Genomic DNA, 7,170 nt, shown 5'->3' with positions numbered 1-7,170 from the left:
TTCTATGTGAACAAGCGAGCAGAACAAGCAAGGGGAAAATTACGACTTGTTATCAACTATCAACCCTTGAATCAATGTCTCAAAGATGTCAAATTACCCTTCCCAAGAAGATCTATGATGTTCTCATATCTCCCAGGAGCCCAATGGTTTTCAAAGTTCGATCTCAAAGCAGGATTTTGGCAGATAGGAATCAAGCCAGAAGAAAGATACAAGACAGCCTTTTGTATCCCAGGATATCATCTTGAATGGAAGGTAATGCCTTTTGGTCTCAAAATTGCACCCAGTGAATTCCAGAAAGTGATGACCAAGATCTTTGAGCCAATTCTTGCCAAAGCCCTCATTTACAACGATGATATCTTACTATTCAGTAAGACCATGGAAGAACACATCCAGCTGATCAAACAATTCATGGAGATATGCCAAAAATTTGGAATCATGTTATCCGAAAAGAAGATGTTACTAGCCCAGCAGAAGATCCAGTTTTTAGGCATGGATATTGACCAGGGAAAGTTTCAACCAGGAAGGCATATTGCTCAGGAGTGACTCAAATTTCCTGATGAAAACCTCACAAAGCAGCAAGTTCGACAGTTTCTTGGTATAAGTAATTATAGCCGAGATTTTGTTCCCAACATAGCCCCTCATGTTAGCACTCTCACCAAGATGTTGAAGAAGTCACCACCAAAATGGAGCATAGAACAAACCAAGGCAATCCGATGGATGAAGGAGCACACCAAGGAATTACCGCCATTGCACATTCCAGCAGGTGAAGGACTCAGAATTCTACAAACAGATGCCAGTGATTACTATTGGGGAGCAATACTCCTACAGGAAGTCAAAGGAAAAAGGCTTGTTTGCGGCTACTCCAGTGGTAGATTCAAAGATGCAGAACTTCATTACCACTCCACTTCTAAAGATATTTTAGCCGTGAAAAATGGAATTAAAAAATTTAATTTTCATTTGATCGGTTATAAGTTTCTTATTGAGTTAGACATGTCAGCTTTTCCAAAAATGTTGCAGTTCAAGAGGATAGAAATTCCACAAGCTCCAGCTCTAAGATGGCAACAATGGTTTTCTAGATACAACTAGGATGTTCGCCATATTCCAGGAAAGAAGAATGTGGTAGCAGACTTTTTATCCAGACCACAGCAAGTTCCTCAACTCCAGTTCCAGTCCAAGATCTATGAGGTCTATATGTTCAATGAAGGAAGTTCCAGCCAGAGCACTTCATCAAATGCAGATTTTTCACCAGACATTGATGTCAACCAGTTCCCATGGAGCCATGAATACCTTGAAGAAAGAAGAACAGATTGGGAAGTCAGATAATTCAGATCCGATGGAGGTCATATGCTACAACCATATGGTATTCACCCTAAATATCCATTTGCTCAAATCTTTATTGCTCAAGTTCAAGATTGGCCAGAAGAGTTAAATTGGATATTTTGGTATTTATGCCATGAATATCATATTTTAATGGAGTTCCACAGGCGTAGTTTAAGAAAAGAGTTAGATCTTTCTGTTGAGAAAGATTTAATAAAATTCTTAACTTGGTTTTATCCATTAAAATACTGGAAGAAGTTATGCCAAGATGGTCCAGAATTTTTCACAGTTCATCTGCATAGGGAAGTCACAGCATGGGTATCCAGATTTTTAGAAGGACATGCAGAACCATTTATGAAGATTTATGAGCAGCACATGGAATCTGTCATAGTCCGAGAAGAAGACTATCCAGAATTTCAGAGGTACATTTTCGCCCAGAACAAGGTCATTCCAAAAGAAATTTGGCCCAGAGAAGGGATTCAGCCAGATGTGAGACAAGATGATGAGATCTACCATGAAAGGATCAAGTCAGCAAAAAACCAGTACTACTATGAGCTACACCAGACCCAGAAGGAAGATATCTGGTCACAAGATCCTTGGAACCTTGATGATATAGATTCAGTGCTTGAAGAAGTCGAAAAGATTGAGAAAGCTTATGCTCAAAAGTCTCAAAAGAAAAGGTCAGAACACAAGAGCTAGTGGAACAAGGATGTTTGGAGAACGAAGAGAAGGCAATCTGGTATGGATAGGCAAGAATGGGTTAACCACATGGGTTACCCCAGCTACTCTGGCTACTCCACAGAAAGCGACACAGCATCAGACGAAGACTCCGTAATGGATCTTCAATTTCATGGAGAATGGATGGTCATGAAGACAAAGCAACCAGATTGGAACCCACAAAACTGGAAAGGAAAGAGATTCATGAGTGAAGGATAAGATTTGATCTTATCTCTCCAGCAAGGCAAATCTCATCTGCAACAAAAAATCTTATCTTCAAGGATAAGATCCCCGTCCTGACAGGGTCATGTCAGCGTTATCTTATCAGTTTGGCGTGTTGTATGAATTATTAGACAACTTTATTAAAAGGTAGCTTTACTTTATGTCAAGAAGGCCATCACACTTTGTCGGCCACATGTATTGTAATAGTTGTAAACAGCTGTATTGTATTTCAAGAACCATCCTTGATCCCTATAAAAGGAGGTTCAGTTTGCTTTGTAAAATATCGCAGTTTGAAATATAAAATTCCCAGTTTGCATAATATCATGAGTTTCTAAGTTTTTTTTGAAGGTTTTGAATAGATTTATGGTTACGTTCCTGCTAAGTCTCAAGTAATCTCTAACATGTAGAGAAGTTAGGAAGTGGTTTGAGAGTCTTGTTGTCATGCCCCGGAGAGGCTTTTAGTTTTCTCTCACCTTTGGTCCTAATTCTCCACTGTTTTTAGAGACTCCCCGATTTGGGAAGTGGTTTGAGAGTCTTGTTGTCATGCCCCGGAGAGGCTTTTAGTTTTCTCTCACCTTTGGTCCTAATTCTCCACTGTTTTTAGAGACTCCCCGATTTGGGAAGTGGTTTGAGAGTCTTGTTGTCATGCCCCGGAGAGGCTTTTAGTTTTCTCTCACCTTTGGTCCTAATTCTCCACTGTTTTTAGAGACTCCCCGATTTGGTATCCGACGTATCCACTCGGAGGGGGTTCGGACACATGGAGTTCACGAGGGGCATAGATTTCTGCCGCTGGGCCCAAGAAATCTTGGGCCTCTTTCAGTTCACGGGCTGAAATTTTGGAATGAAGGCCCGCGTGACGGCCGATGTCCTCAGGGGGTAAAGCCTCCATGGCCTGAATGGGCTCTGGGTTTAGAGCGTCGGAAGAAGAAGCACCCTATGCGCTCAATGAGGTTGAAGCATTGGGGTTTATCGTAACCCCTGTGCGGCTTGGAGTAGAAGACATAATGGAAAGCGAATACAAAGAAACCTACCTGTTAGACTTGGAGGTAAAGAAAGAGAGTACGAGAGAAGGAACGAAGGGACGGAAGTCGAATTTGCGGGGCGCCGGAAATTGGTCGGAGGGTTAAGCGGAAAACCGAAGTTGCACCGGAGATTCGATAACGCCTTTTTTGGGGAAGAAAGTAAAACGGTGAAAAAGTGAAAAAGTGAAAAGTGAAAGAAGGACGGTGAATTTCGGTATTTATAGGCAAGAATGATGAAAAGAGATGAGATTTAATGACTTCACATCGAAGAGACGTGAAACGTACGCGGTAAGAAACGCGTTACTTCTTTCGGGAATCACAATCAGCGCGAAGTGTAAACGGTGGCGACGTTCAAATAATTTGTCATCTCATAAATGAGATTTCGAGGGTTGGACTAGAGTCCTGAAAATGGAGTCGGCACTCGGTCAACCGTGCCTCCCTGAAAAGGGAGTGTGAGAAAGAAGTCATAAGGTTGGTGTTTTGGTTAGGCGGAGTCCTGAAAAGGGAGTGTGAGAAAGAAGTCATAAGGTTGGTGTTTTGGTTAGGCCGGAGTCTTGAAAATGGAGTCGGCACTCGGTCAACCGTGCCTCGCTGAAAAGGGAGTGTGAGAAAGAAGTCATAAGGTTGGTGTTTCGGTTAAGCCGGAGTCCTGAAAATGGAGTCGGCACTCGGTCAACCGTGCCTCCCTGAAAAGGGAGTGTGAGAAAGAAGTCATAAGGTTGGTGTTTTGGTTAGGCCGGAGTCTTGAAAATGGAGTCGGCACTCGGTCAACCGTGCCTCCCTAAAAAGGGTGTGCGAGAAAGAAGTCATAAGGTTGGTGTTTTGGTTAGGCCGGAGTCCTGAAAATGGAGTCGGCACTCGGTCAACCGTGCCTCCCTGAAAAGGGAGTGTGAGAAAGAAGTCATAAGGTTGGTGTTTTGGTTGGACCGGAGTCCTGAAAATGGAGTTGGCACTCGGTCAACCGTGCCTCCCTGAAAATGGAGTGTGAGAAAGAAGTCATAAGGTTGGTGTTTTGGTTAGGCCGGAGTCCTGAAAATGGAGTCGGGACTCGGTCAACCGTGCCTCCCTGAAAAGGGAGTGTGAGAAAGAAGTCATAAGGTTGGTGTTTTGGTTAGGCCGGAGTCCTAACAACGGAGTCGGCACTCGATCAACCGTGCCTCCCTGAAAAGAGAGTGTGAGAAAGAAGTCATAAGGTTGGTGTTTTGGTTAGGCCGGAGTCCTAACAACGGAGTCGGCACTCGATCAACCGTGCCTCCCTGAAAAGAGAGTGTGAGAAAGAAGTCATAAGGTTGGTGTTTTGGTTGGACCGGAGTCCTAAAAATGGAGTCCCGGTCCTGAAAATGGAGTCGCCACTCGGTCAACCGTGCCTCCCTGAAAAGGGAGTGTGAGAAAGAAGTCATAAGGTTGGTGTTTTGGTTAGGCCGGAGTCCTGAAAATGGAGTCGGGACTCGGTCAACCGTGCCTCCCTGAAAAGGGAGTGTGAGAAAGAAGTCATAAGGTTGGTGTTTTGGTTGGACCGGAGTCCTGAAAATGGAGTCGGCACTCGGTCAACCGTGCCTCCCTGAAAAGGGAGTGGGAGAAAGAAGTCATAAGGTTGGTGTTTTCGTTAGGCCGGAGTCCTGAAAATGGAGTCGGGACTCGGTCAACCGTGCCTCCCTGAAAAGGGAGTGGGAGAAAGAAGTCATAAGGTTGGTGTTTTCGTTAGGCCGGAGTCCTGAAAATGGAGTCGGGACTCGGTCAACCGTGCCTCCCTGAAAAGGGAGTGGGAGAAAGAAGTCATAAGGTTGGTGTTTTCGTTAGGCCGGAGTCCTGAAAATGGAGTCGGGACTCGGTCAACCGTGCCTCCCTGAAAAGGGAGTGGGAGAAAGAAGTCATAAGGTTGGTGTTTTCGTTAGGCCGGAGTCCTGAAAATGGAGTCGGCACTCGGTCAACCGTGCCTCCCTGAAAAGGGAGTGTGAGAAAGAAGTCATAAGGTTGGTGTTTTGGTTGGACCGGAGTCCTAAAAATGGAGTCCCGGTCCTGAAAATGGAGTCGCCACTCGGTCAACCGTGCGTCCCTGAAAAGGGAGTGTGAGAAAGAAGTCATAAGGTTGGTGTTTTGGTTGGACCGGAGTCCTAAAAATAGAGTCGGCACTCAGCCAACCGTGCCTCCCTGAAAAGGGAGTGTGAGAAAGAAGTCATAAGGTTGGTGTTTTGGTTAGGTCGGAGTCCTGAAAATGGAGTCGACACTCGGTCAACCGTGCTTCCCTGAAAAGGGAGTGTGAGAAAGAAGTCATAAGGCTGGTGTTTTGGTTAGGCCGGAGTCCTGAAAATGGAGTCGGCACTCAGCCAACCGTGCCTCCCTGAAAAGGGAGTGTGAGAAAGAAGTCATAAGGTTGGTGTTTTGGTTAGGTCGGAGTCCTGAAAATGGAGTCGACACTCGGTCAACCGTGCTTCCCTGAAAAGGGAGTGTGAGAAAGAAGTCATAAGGTTGGTGTTTTGGTTAGACCGGAGTCTTGAAAATGGAGTCGGCACTCAGCCAACCGTGCCTCCCTGAAAAGGGAGTGTGAGAAAGAAGTCATAAGGTTGGTGTTTTGGTTAGGTCGGAATCCTGAAAATGGAGTCGGCACTCGGTCAACCGTGCCTCCCTGAAAAGGGAGTGTGAGAAAGAAGTCATAAGGTTGGTGTTTTGGTTAGGCCGGAGTCCTGAAAATGGAGTCGGCACTCGGTCAACCGTGCCTCCCTGAAAAGGGAGTGTGAGAAAGAAGTCATAAGGTTGGTGTTTTGGTTGGACCGGAGTCTTGAAAATGGAGTCGGCACTCGGTCAACTGTGCTTCCCTGAAAAGGGATTGTGAGAAAGAAGTCATAAGGTTGGTGTTTTGGTTGGACCGGAGTCCTGAAAATGGAGTCGGCACTCGGTCAACCGTGCCTCCCTGAAAAGGGAGTGTGAGAAAGAAGTCATAAGGTTGGTGTTTTGGTTGGACCGGAGTCCTGAAAATGGAGTTGACACTCGGTCAACCGTGCCTCCCTAAAAATGGAGTGTGAGAAAGAAGTCATAAGGTTGGTGTTTTGGTTAGGCCGGAGTCCTCAAAATGGAGTCGGCACTCGGTCAACCGTGCCTCCCTGAAAAGGGAGTGTGAGAAAGAAGTCATAAGGTTGGTGTTTTGGTTAGGCCAGAGTCCTGAAAATGGAGTCGGTACTCGGTCAACCGTGCCTCCCTGAAAAGGGAGTGTGAGAAAGAAGTCATAAGGTTGGTGTTTTGGTTGGACCGGAGTCCTGAAAATGGAGTCGGCACTCAGCCAACCGTGCCTCCCTGAAAAGGGAGTGTGAGAAAGAAGTCATAAGGTTGGTGTTTTGGTTAGGTCGGAGTCCTGAAAATGGAGTCGGCACTCGGTCAACCGTGCCTCCCTGAAAAGGGAGTGTGAGAAAGAAGTCGTAGGGTTGGTGTTTTGGTTGGACCGGAGTCTTGAAAATGGAGTCGGCACTCGGTCAACCGTGCCTCCTTGAAAAGGGAGTGTGAGAAAGAAGTCATAAGGTTGGTGTTTTGGTTAGGCCGGAGTCCTGAAAATGGAGTCGGCACTTGGTCAACCGTGCCTCCCTGAAAAGGGAGTATGAGAAAGAAGTCATAAGGTTGTTGTTTTGGTTGGACCGGAGTCCTGAAAATGGAGTCGGCGCTTGGTCAACCGTGCCTCCCTAGAAAGGGAGTGTGAGAAAGGAGTCGTAAGGTGATTGCGATAGTTAGTCAAAGAAAGGGGTTAGTGCTCGATCAACCATGCCTCCTAAAGAAAAGCGCGAAAAAGAAACCGGAAAAGAGTGACGTCACACACAAAAGAGCCATTTATTCATTAAAAGCCTAGCCGAGAATACAAAAATAGCCCTATAGGGCCTAAACATGTCTACGGTCAAGGCTGCAT

The sequence above is a fragment of the Ipomoea triloba genome, chromosome 14 (genome assembly GCF_003576645.1).
Source record: "Ipomoea triloba cultivar NCNSP0323 chromosome 14, ASM357664v1".
Taxonomy (NCBI): Eukaryota; Viridiplantae; Streptophyta; class Magnoliopsida; order Solanales; family Convolvulaceae; genus Ipomoea; species Ipomoea triloba.
The sequence above is the reverse complement of the archived record's forward strand: the minus strand, read 5'-3'. Positions refer to the sequence as shown.